Below are 12,074 nucleotides of genomic sequence, written 5' to 3' on the forward strand. Positions count from 1 at the left end.
TGTGTGAGCTGTCTTTTCTTTTTTTAAGTTGGAGACGTTGGAACCTTGTTGGCACTTTTTGTTTTTTGGTTAATAAGATGGCCGTAGAGGCCGGGGAACCCCCCTTTTCGAAAAAAAAATCTCTAGATAGAAAGTGGAAAGTGAAGCATACACTACTTCGTCTCAGGTGGCTACATGTTAACTAAGCCATCTATTATAACCCAGGATGGACACACTAAAATTTGAGAAGCTTCATAACTCTCTCCAAGATATTTACTGAGGCAGCAGGGCATGATTTCTTGAGGTGCACATACCCTTGCCTTGCCAACACATCATCCAATCTATTTGAAGACATGATAAATTCAGCACAAGCATCTTTTAGCCTGCTACAGTGATGCTGATCAGCTAGAGCAGACGTGGTTGCCACAGTCTGAACATCAAGAGTTTTGCAAAGAATGTCTTCACACATCATCTTCATCCTTTCTATTGCATACCGATCTGCAGCCGCTAGTAAGTGCCTGACCATTTCCTTTTTCTCTTCGTCATCAAGTTTGCCCATGGAAGGCAATAGATCTGTGTAGATAACGTGAAGTAATGCCTTAAAAACAGCAGGCTGCATGTCTTCGACTGTTATGTTCTGTCCACACTAGCCTCTCATCGGTCCATACAGCTCTGCCTTGAAGACTGGAGACCGCGTTGCGAGCACAATCTTATGTGCAGGAAAAATCTCACCTTCAACCTCGAATGTCACATCTGCTTCCTCAGCCGCCTCTAGCAATTTTCCGAAATTTTCTGCCAAGTCTAAGAATGGCATCTGGACCTCAGCTGTTATCGCGGCGTTCACAACAAATCGCTCCTTGATGACAGTTAGATCACACTCAATTACAAGACGGTCATCCCGCAGATAAGCCGACTCCTCCAGCTCACTCTTCTTCTTAAAACTTGGAGCACCCCAACAATAACTGGTCCCAATCCCACTGGTTAACAAATTTTGAATACAATGAACAATTTTTGAATTAAATGATTTTTTTATTTTTTGAACTTGATGAACAAATTCTCAATTCAAGACACTTTTTGAAAATCGGATGAACTTTTTTAAACGCGGATGATTTTTTTTAATTTGATGAACATTTTTAAAATTATGGTGAACAAATTTTGAATACGGTTCACAAATTTTGAATTTCATGAACATTTCTTGAATTAAGTGAACAAAAAATGTTCACAAAAACGAGAAAAAGAAAAAAAACAAAGAAGAAAAAAGGAAGTGAAGAAGAAACTAAAACGAAATGAAAAAGCAAAAAAAAACTGAGAAAGGAGAAAAAAAGGAAAACGAAAACTCGGTTTCGGACATGATGTACCTAGGCCTGCCAACTTATATGCAGCAGGGCGTGGGGGGAGGTACCTGTGCGGCCGCTTTGCAGCGACTTATGTGTCGAATAGGAGCTGCCCGCTACATCGATCGCCCGGGGTGGCGGCTGAGCTGGGTGTGGGCCGGCCACGAGTTCATCTCTGTCGTGACTGGCACTGAGACGCAAAGCAGGGCAACATCAGGACGGCCACCTCGCAGTTCAAGATGTACATCAACAATTTCACCCTCGACGAGCATAGCGACCTCCAAGATGCCGATTGACTTAGCATCGGTGTGCCAGGCTACACGTGTAGCAACACCACCAATGTGCCTGCGACGAGGTCCAAGGTGGACAAGGAGTGGCACGAACAAGTTATGTGTAAGCATTTTATTATTTCTTCTTGCCATATCTAAATAATGTTCAAAAAATGTGATCTGTAGAATATAACGTCAACACTATTATGAGGTGGACAGGGGGGCTTTGCCCCCCCCCCCCCTCACACTTCATCACGTTGTATTTAATAGCTGTTTATAGTTTAGTGCATGTATCTTATAATTATCATTTGCATCATCAGACGGCTTCAGTTTCCTTTTTGTCCGAGCTTGAACATCCAAAGATTCCACCTTAGCTAGCTCTGATAGGTCTAATAACGTGGTGGTTTCGTCTTCTCACGAGTCGGCATCCCAATACCCATCGGCTAGAAGTTGATAAACGTGCGTGCATCCCAGGCACACGGTAGAGAAAAGGCTGCCTAGTCTTTTTCAAGTATTTACCGGCATGAATTATTCTGGAAATATTATTACGAGTTTCGATTGTTGAAGCAACAAATTAAAAGCATCGCTGTGGTTTCACCCTTCACTTTGTCTCTGTGGTAAAAGTTTCAACGTTCCTGTTGCAATTGCAGTGGCGGAGCTTGACCAAGGTCCTTTGGGGGGGGGGAGCCAAACACACAAAACTTCATAACCTAAGCTCCTTTTCAAATTATTTAAGCCTGCATGTGCCAATCTTTTATGTGTGTGTGTGTGTGTGTGTGGGGGGGGGGGGGGGGGGGGGGGCTCCGCCGCCTGTAGACTTGAAAAGGACCGAGGCTTGCAAGTTGGAACTGAACCATGGTCCATGAAACAAGTACGAGTAGAACCAAAATACCAGTCAACTAGACCATTGTTGCCGCGCGTTGCTGCACCCGTTTTGTCTCAATAGTTTAGTAGTTAAGGATAGAAAGAAAAATAAATATGTATCCATTTATTTATTATAATGCATTTTCTCACATTATTTTGCAATTTAAGTGACATGCTTCCATCTCTATTGATGTCTTACTGGTTTCTAAAACAAAGATACACCAAATAGAATAAGAACTGAAAACTAAGGTCATATATAATGTTTTTTCATAGTTTCGTAGGATCGATTATTTGTCCAAGATTTCTATGATGAGCGCACTGTTACGCCCGTCCATTTATTTGATGGAATAATAGAATGTTTGTAAATATACATATGCAAGAAAATGGAATTAATTCTGGATAATTTATCCATATAATGATTAATAATAAAAACAGATTAGGAAGATAAAAGATTCCTTCTCAAAAATGCAACGCTTCTTGTTTTCAAAAATGATAAACATGTAAGGTTACTGATAATCACACAACAAAGATCTTTATCGAAACCATACAACCAAACACGAAACAAACAAATATTACTGACATTTCCAACAAAAGAGGTGATCAACTTTCTCCTTCGTGGTAACAAAAATATTTAGTACACACCACTTGTTTATTCAAATACCACACATAACTACACATCAGGAATTTCTGGGGGGGGGGGGGGGGGGGGGAGACTTCATGTGGCCATTCACATAACTGTAAAACTGAATGCATAATGCAAATAGTAAACACCCATTAAGCTTGTACTAATATCTAAGCATGCTAAAACGAGAATGATTCGAGTTGGCGAAAACACACTTAGCTATGACTGATTCCAAGATTTCAATTATAAATATACTTCTAAGGTAGAAGTTCAAGGAACCTGCACAATTTACTGAAAATTATATTGAATGATGATAGACATGAAGGCTCATTCAAGTTGAATAAAACAAAGTTTAACTATGACTCTGTCCAAGACTTCAATTCTGATTATGTACTTCTAAAGTTGAAGTTGAAGAAACCTGCTTCAACAACACCATGCATGGTAACATTTTTTACCTAAAATTATATTGAACCTCATCTCCCATCCAGGGATCACCAAAAATTCTTTATTACCCCTAGATTTTTTCACACCAAGGTAAGAACAGAGGTTTATAATCCGTGTCAAGTGAGAATCACCAATCCCGTGTTCTACTTGCAATATGTCTTGCTACTCAAAGGCTTCATTTTCATCTTTTTGTGACGATACCATATAAACATATTCACTTGGCTGAATTTCTGTACCCATAATTGGAAGTTTATAAATATAAGAAGGGCATGGTTTAACTGAGAAGAGGTTCAGATGTTACCTTATTAAGGATCCTGAGTTGAAATACTGTCCAAGCTAGCAGTTGGAATGAACAGGATTGAAAGTCGCATAGTAACTGATCTACAACACTATTTGCATAAAAAAAGAGGAAGACAAGGAACAAAATATTGACAGCTGAGAACCCATAGACGATAAAAGAAAATGTGTACCTTTTGATTTAGCAGTACCACCTTGGCGCTGGGTTCTATGCATTAAGCAACAACAAATGATTATATTCCTCAGTCAAGTGACTGTATGATCACAGGCATCGCATAATTCATGCATTATAAAAGCTTATCAGATTCCATCAAATCTCTTGGCAGTTAAAAAATTATATTGATTACGCATGCAATGGACCAACTCATACAAATAACTAACAAATCGGGGGTCCAATCTAATTTAATTAGCCCTTGATTCAGTAGAAAAAAATTAGTTACTCCATTTTATTTTATTTTTAGAAAAGGAGGATGACCCTCGGCCTCTGTATCTGGGAGATGCATACGACCACTTTATTGATTATTTTCGAGGACCTTACAAAGTATTACAACAATATGCCTGAATCCGCCATCTTGGCAATATATGCCACTACTCCTATCCATATGATGAAGGGGTGCTACCTGGGCCACATACCCGGTCTACTCACCTAAGCCTATCATCAAAAGCCAGAAGCCCCAGCCGAGCCACATACCAGGTCTGGGGCATAAACTGGTCTGACGCACTCACATGTATCGTCGCCGCCATCTTCCACAGGTCCGTCTTCAGAGCAGATATTGAGGCTTCTACCTTGTCAGGCCACTCCGCCATCAACGCCACCTTGACGCCAAACAACTACCTCCACCTGCGCGAGTCCATCACCGCGCATCGGGCGCCGAGTCTCCACTGCACCACGCCGCCGAGATCCGCCGTCATCAATGTGAAGGATGAAGTACCGCTCCACCAAAAAAGGCGCCCACTGGTCCCTCGATCCCGTGTACACCTCCAAGAATGACGCCCCAAGGAGGAAACGACACCAACGCGCCGCCGTCATCCGATCAACTGATCTAGGGTTTCCCCCGGAGGTAGCGGATAGAGGTCTAGAGCTTCTCCACGGCGATGCCTTCAAGAAGGTAATGACACCTCAGGGTGCCACCAACGCCGGTCTTGGCATCAAGCCGAGCACAAGGTTTTCACCCAGATCCGCTCGAAGAACCTCCATCACATATTGTGTGCACGGGTCGCCACCGATCTGAGCCGCCGCACATGGAGCAGGCCGCACCGGCCAGATCAGATCTGTCCGGAGGGCACAACCCGCATGGTGCCGACCCAACCACCAAGCCCTCCATGCCGCCACCGTCGATCCGAGGTCAGATGATGTGTCGCCGCAGACCCGGTCGCCACCGCCGAACGCCGCCACGCAACCCGAGGCAGGGCCGGCTACCGCACCCCACCATCGCCGCCCTTGGCCGAGGCCGCCGCTGGAAGGCAGGCCTGCCACGCCGCCAGGCCAGATCGGCTGAGCCACCCACGCCGCGGGGCTCCGCATCGCCCGCACGGCGTAGGTAAGAGGGAAGACCCCCGCCACTGCCATCAGCCCCGGGCTATAGCCGGCGGCGTCCTTCGGCGGCGGCGGAGGGAGGAGAGGACGGATGGGGACCCCCGGCGGCTAGGGTTTTAGATCCCGCCCGAATCGCCCGAGCGGGGGCGACGCGGGGGGGGGGGGGGGGAGGGGGGGCGCTTCCTCATTAGCTTACTCCATTAGCTACTCGGTGCCTACACCGTGATCTGAACGCAGCAGAGAAGAGGCGCTTCCTTCCCGTATAACCCCACGCACGCCAAGAGAATGCAGAGGGAACCGACTTCCTCTAGTCCTTGCACTGCCCATCCTACCTCCTCTACCTTTTTGACAGCCCATCACCGTCGCCCCTGACACATCTCAAAAGAGCCCCGCCTTCAACGGGTATTCCGCTACGGATGTAACCTGTCGCTTGTATCAACAAACAATACCATGGCATTCAGCGATAATGATACATAAACGTAATCAAAGCAATCATACGTCTACAGGAATGGTAAATCATGAAAAGGTGAGGTATGGCTGTCCACGTGAAGTACTTACCTGGCCATCACACATTGAAGATTGAGTGAAAGAATTCTCCAATTTAAATTTCAGAATGAGCCTCCAAGATTTGCCCCCAAATTGACCATAACTGGGATGAGAACCGCCTGTACAAAATTGGGATTGAGAAGATATTAACAAAATGTAATGGTTGGGTGAAAGAGGGATCGTAACAGGGAAGGAGAAAAATGTAGTTAGAGGGCAACTTTGACAAGTATCATCGGGGAGAGACACAGGAGACAAAGTGGCGGATATACTGAAGCAGATGCGGCCGGGAAAAGTAAATGCAGACCTTCACCGGCGAGTGCGCCCCTCAGCCGCGATGAATGCTCTTTGAAACTGACAATTGATTGCCTACTTCACTACTTCAACTCCAACGAATCAGTTTCTCTCCTAAGCTTCATCGACTTGTTTGGGGCTTGTCTTGTTGTGCCCCCAGCGATGATTTGAGACTTGCTTGTACTTTAAACCGATTTGTTGGATGCTTGGTGTTGTTGGGGGGAAACCCTTTTTGTAGCTTCACCGAACAGTCATCTGTCGCTTCGCCTCTACATGCATCAGCGTCCGGTCTGGATGGCTCGAACAAGGTGATCGTATGGTTTCGCTCGTGATGGGGAAGGCCGTGTGAGGTGTGACCGCATGGCCCGCGACGGCTTGCTTGCGTTGCCTCACCTCCGTATGGACCCGGTCATCCTCTCGCTGGATATGCCAACCAAGAAGACCGCTCTTCAACCCGCAGCCGGATGCATGTGTTACTGCTCGTACCGTTGCCAAGCGAGGCGCACCGTCTCAGTCGGACCCCAGCGCGGTCGCCATGGAAGTCACTCCGGAGCAGCGGCGGCGGCCGCCACGGGAGGGCTGCGTTCGTGCGGGCCAAAGGAGGGCCGTGTTTTTTTGAGTAATTAAAAGGAGCACCACGCGAGTCACGACTTGTCAGGCTTTCACATGGACGGGATTTTATAAGCCCATCAGCCCCAATTTAACACAAGGCGTCCAAAATTGCCACCAGAGCAGCGGCCCAGCATAGGTAGTGCTCGATGATAGTGAACGAAGCGCCAACGTGGGATTGAGGAAAATCTGATGACCCAAATTGCCCCAAAGAGAAGATCCGATGGTTGCGAGTGCTAATGGCTTGAGATGGTTGGAAAGATGTGCGGTTATAATATTTCTAAATTTGCCAACCGGCCAAATAAATTCTTGTAACAGTGCCATAAAAGCATACAACAAAAAGAAGGAAATGCAATCTATACCACCTCAAAAGGAAACTACAAACTCTTGTACACGGTAAGCATAAGATTGCCACAGAGCTCTGGATTCCCATTTCACTCAATGTTCTTCCCCATCACACGACTCCCCTCGCATACTTAACAGCGTGATGCAGTGCCATTTCATGGTCTAGCATGTACAGTCAATATGCAGAGGCAGCATTGGTTCAGTGGCCTGCATTAGCCACACGTATTCATCCATATGGCCATATTTTGTATGCACCAACAGCTCAAGAAGGTTGTGCCCTAGAATGCCACATCATCTAGTCATACGGCATCATATCTTGGCCGTTTTCGCAAATGGGCGCTCACAACTAGTGACACACGACAGATTCTGGATGATTGTCGCATGATGCAGTAGATCAAACCGTCCCTGTGTTGAGCAAAAGTGAACAGCGCCCTTCAATACTCCGTCGTGCGGAGTTCGGCCGGCTACTGTCGTCCACGAAGAAGTTTCGAATTAGATGCCACAAGGATAAGAAATAAGATGGCCGATTTGCCACGCACTGTAAAGGAATGGATGAGAAGTGAAGATGTGTTTGGTCTGGACATGATATATCTTCAAGTAGCAAAGAAAGCCAATGACACCAGCAAACAAGATCAGCAGGTCCCAAGGAATCTCATACAGGTTTGAACAAGAAGGACACTGTAAAAACCTTTGTGCAGCAGTAAGGCCGCTGCAAATCAACATCATATCAGACAGGAGGACTGTTCACATTAGCTATTCTTCAATTCAGGAAAGGTAGGCCTGTTTTTTTTTTCTGAACATGATAATCATACTGAAAGTAAAATAATGGATGTACACTGTAATTTTACATTAGCAATAATTTGATAGTAGCGAATCATGGCTCACATCCTTAGGCAGAAAAAGAAAAACATCCTTTGACAGTGTGATGCAGTATATGTTCTTGCTAAAACCAAAAAAACTCGTTGAACAAAGGATTACAGTTTGTACTCGCTCTGTAAAGAAATATAAGAGTGTTTAGATCACTATTTTAACGATCTAAATGCTCTTATATTTCTTTACGGAGGAAGTAATTAATAAACATGCTTGCTTTAGAATATTTTGTTCGAACGTGCAAGGACTCATGTGTCAACCTCAAATTTCGCATTTGACTCTTACTACTAAACATATTCAGACCATATTCACATTAAAATAGTAAACCAATCATGAAAATAACTTCGAGACAAGCAATATGATCTAGCAAATTAAGAACTGCTTTAATCTGCATATATTATGATTTTAGCTGTATACATGTCGTAAGTGCCTGCCAAATTACACTCATCCTTCATCTACAATTGTATCAATAAAGTGACACATATATTCCCAAAGGTACTAATTGATATGAATTAAACAACTTGGCACCTTAAAAAGGAGAAGTTAACGAGAGCATATAAATTAGAGAAAAGTAGATGATTATAGAGCATTCAGAAAAACTAGTGAAGGTTCATAAATTCAGACATAGGATGAGCATCCAACCAGTACATGAGAGATATACTCATTCTTCTCCAAAATGCACCAAAATATCTCTAGAAACTAAAGGACATGAAAAACAATTTATATCTTACAAAGACTCCAAACATCTCTGAAAACTGAAGGACATGACAAGCTGAATTCAGGTGGCCATGTATTCAGTCACTAGCGGAAGCTAACACGAGAAACCAAGATACGTGTATACTAAACTTCCAAGACTTACTTGCCTTTTCCAACATATCTACTAAGCTTGTCTCCTCGATATGATCTCTACCTCTCTGGAAAGTGAAAAGTGAAGCATAAGACTACTTCATCCCAGGTGGTTACATGTTAACTAAACTAACTATTCTAACCCAGGATGGGACGATGGGTACACTAAAATTTGAGACGCTTCATAATCCTCTCCAAGATATTTACTGAGACAGAAGGGCATGATTTCTTCAGGTGCACATACCCTTGGCTTGCCAACACATCATCCAATCTATTTGAAGACATGATAAATTCAGCACAAGCATCTTTTAGCCTGCTACAGTGATGCTGATCAGCTAGAGCAGACATGGTTGCCACAGTCTGAACATCAAGAGTTTTGCAAAGAATGTCTTCACACATCATCTTCATCCTTTCCATTGCATACCGATCTGCAGCCACTAGTAAGTGCCTGACCATTTCCTTTTTCTCTTCATCATCAAGTCTGCCCATGGAAGGCAATAGATCTGTGTAGATAAAGTGAAGTAATGCCTTAAAAACAGTAGGCTGCATGTCTTCGACGGTTATGTTCTGTCCCCACTTGCCTCTCATCGGTCCATACAGCTCTGCCTTGAAGACCGGAGACCGTGCTGCGAGCACAATCTTATGTGCAGGAAAAATCTCACCTTCAACCTCGAATGTCACATCTGCTTCCTCGGCCGCCTCTAGCAATTTTCCGAAATTTTCTGCCAAGTCTGAGGGTGGCATCTGGACCTCAGCTGTTATTGCGGTGGTCTCAACAAGTGGTTCCTTGATGACAGTTAGAGGGTGTTTGTTTTCAGGGACTTATTGGTTTAGGGACTTAAATAAGTCCCTATAAGTCCCATCTAAACCAAACAGGAGAAACTTAGGACTTAAAGTGGGCATTTGAAACTTATGAAATAAGACTCTCAAGGAGGGACTTATAGGGACTTATAGTTGTAATATGGTCTTATAGAGACTTATAAGTTCCAGGAACCAAACATGTAGGGACTTTTTAGGGACTTGGGACTTATAAGTTGGGACTAAAAAAAGTCCTAGAACTTATGAACCAAACAGGGCCTTAGATCGCACTCAATTACAAGCCGGTCATCCCGCAGATAAGGCGACTCCTCAAGCTCACTCCTCTTCTTAAAACTTGGAGCGCCCCAACTATAACCGGTCCCAATCCCACTGGTGTTGTGGGATCGAACACTACCGGGGATTTCAAGACTGCGAAAACCGATGACGACAGCCCACTGACGTGGTTGACCAGCCTCAAGTCGTAGAGCACCCTTACCTTGGCACCCTTGTTCAGGAGCTGCAGGTAGACTGAGACGTGGCCCTGGCTTTCGTTGCTCTCTCCGTCTGGGTAGTAGCGGATGCACCATTCGTACCCGCCAACAGAGACGGTGATGGACCGGATGAATTTGCCGATGCCCATGCCCTTATGCAGGCTGTACCCGATGATCTCGAATACAAGCGTGGCCCGCGCCGTCACAGGGGTGCACCTCGACGCCCTCCTTTCTGTTGGCCTCTTCGATGCCGCCATTGTGGGAGTTTCCCTGCGGGCTGAGGATGGCCGATGGCGTGGGGTGGGGATCTAGGCGGTGGTGATGGGAGAGCTAGGGGAGGGGGGAACGTCGATGCGATCTGGGCGTGGGAGACCGCGACACGACGGCGGAAGGTAGGCAGGCGGCGCGATCGAACCGGAAGACGATGGTTTGGGCGAGCAACCGGGGATGAGGGCTCCAGAATTTCAAGCAAAAACCCTCAGTTTCCCAGTATATCTCTCCTATTCGGCTGGCTCGATGAAACTGTCCGCCCGATCGATCTCATGTTGCCCACGTGAACAAAACAACGAAAGTGTCCTAGCGACCGGAGGCCATGGAGTGGAAATAAACACACGTATCCTAGACTAGACGAGATCGGCTACGGCGCCGGCCTCTCACTTCCACTCCCCTCTCCTCTCGCGCACGCCGGTTGGGACGAGGTCCCCGTCGCCGGCGTCCAGCCCTGCACATGCACCAGCGTGTCTGCGTGTGCGAACTGCGATGGTTCCATCCGTTATAGGCGGCGGCGCAGGTATCATACACGCTGCCGGAGGCAACCTCGCGTCAAGCTCAGGGAGGAGTGCGCCTCACTCGGCCTCCCCTCCGTGGACGTGCAGGCCGGACCGCCGGAGCCGCCTACGTCCCGCGGTCTCGCGCTGGGGACACCGAAGCTCGCGCCCGGCTCTCCTGCGCGCCAGGACGGACGGTGCATACGCTCTCCCGCGTGGGCAATCTGCTCGACGTCGTTGCACTCTCCTTGTGCCAGCCCACATGGGCACTCTTAAGAGATGGTGAACTCCTACGAGACTGAAGCGAATGCGCAAGAGTGGCTCCAACAGCATGCCATCCAGAGCCCCGACGACAACGATTACGAGCTCCGCCGCGGCCTCATCCGGCCCCTCGGGCGCCTGTGGATTGGCGCCAACACCGTCGTCTTCCACACAAAGCTTATCTCAGCGCTTCACAATAGTGCCATGAGCGACCATTCGAGCTCCACGACGACAATATTGATGTACCACTGGGTCAAGAAGCGCTTCGAGTGACGGGGCTTAACGATGGACGTAGACAGACTTCGTGCACCAATGCTCCGTGTGCCAACAAGCAGAACACAAACATGTCGATAATAATCGTTTTCGTGTGTCCTATGCGCCATGCCGGCTCAGTCAAGAAGTTGACGAGACGCAGAGCGGTGGAGTCGATTTTCTACGTGCGGTCGCACCATTGTTTGAACTCGACAAGTTGTGGAGGTGATCAACCAAGGAGCTCATTGTTGACCGACTAGATGCATCCACAGATGGATGGTTCACAGAATGCTCGTCCGAAGTCTTGAAACTTTGGACTATACATGGGCAGCACGCAGCAAAAGGTCCACCCGATCGAGCTGTCTACTACTGTGCACCTACTGCCGGGTTTGTACCCTGTAGTTTCAGATTGGACAATACACGGCACCATGCCCTTGTGCAACTTCCTCTTTTCCAATTTTTGCACCATGTCTCACCTGTACTTTGGATTTTTCTTATCCTGTTTTTTCATAAGTTTTTTTTTTGAGCAAATGTTTTTTCATCAGTTGTACTACTCCGGTGCTTTCCTTTGCTTCAGGAAAGGTGGGCCCACCTGATTGAGGAATGAACGATCAGGAACAACACAAGACCGACTGAACTCGAGCAGCTCTAA

The 12,074-nt window shown here is 46.4% G+C and overlaps 2 pseudogenes; both read right to left on the reverse strand.

The window, feature by feature from the left end:
* Positions 1–214: 214 nt before the first annotated feature.
* On the reverse strand, positions 215–4,616 carry LOC125537416 (BTB/POZ and MATH domain-containing protein 2-like; annotated as a pseudogene).
* A 4,402-nt stretch (positions 4,617–9,018) lies between these two features.
* Positions 9,019–10,399, reverse strand: LOC125537420 (BTB/POZ and MATH domain-containing protein 2 pseudogene; annotated as a pseudogene).
* Positions 10,400–12,074: the final 1,675 nt, after the last annotated feature.

Source organism: Triticum urartu, chromosome 2A (genome assembly GCF_056163025.1).
Source record: "Triticum urartu cultivar PI428250 chromosome 2A, HENAU_Tu73, whole genome shotgun sequence".
Lineage (NCBI taxonomy): Eukaryota > Viridiplantae > Streptophyta > Magnoliopsida > Poales > Poaceae > Triticum > Triticum urartu.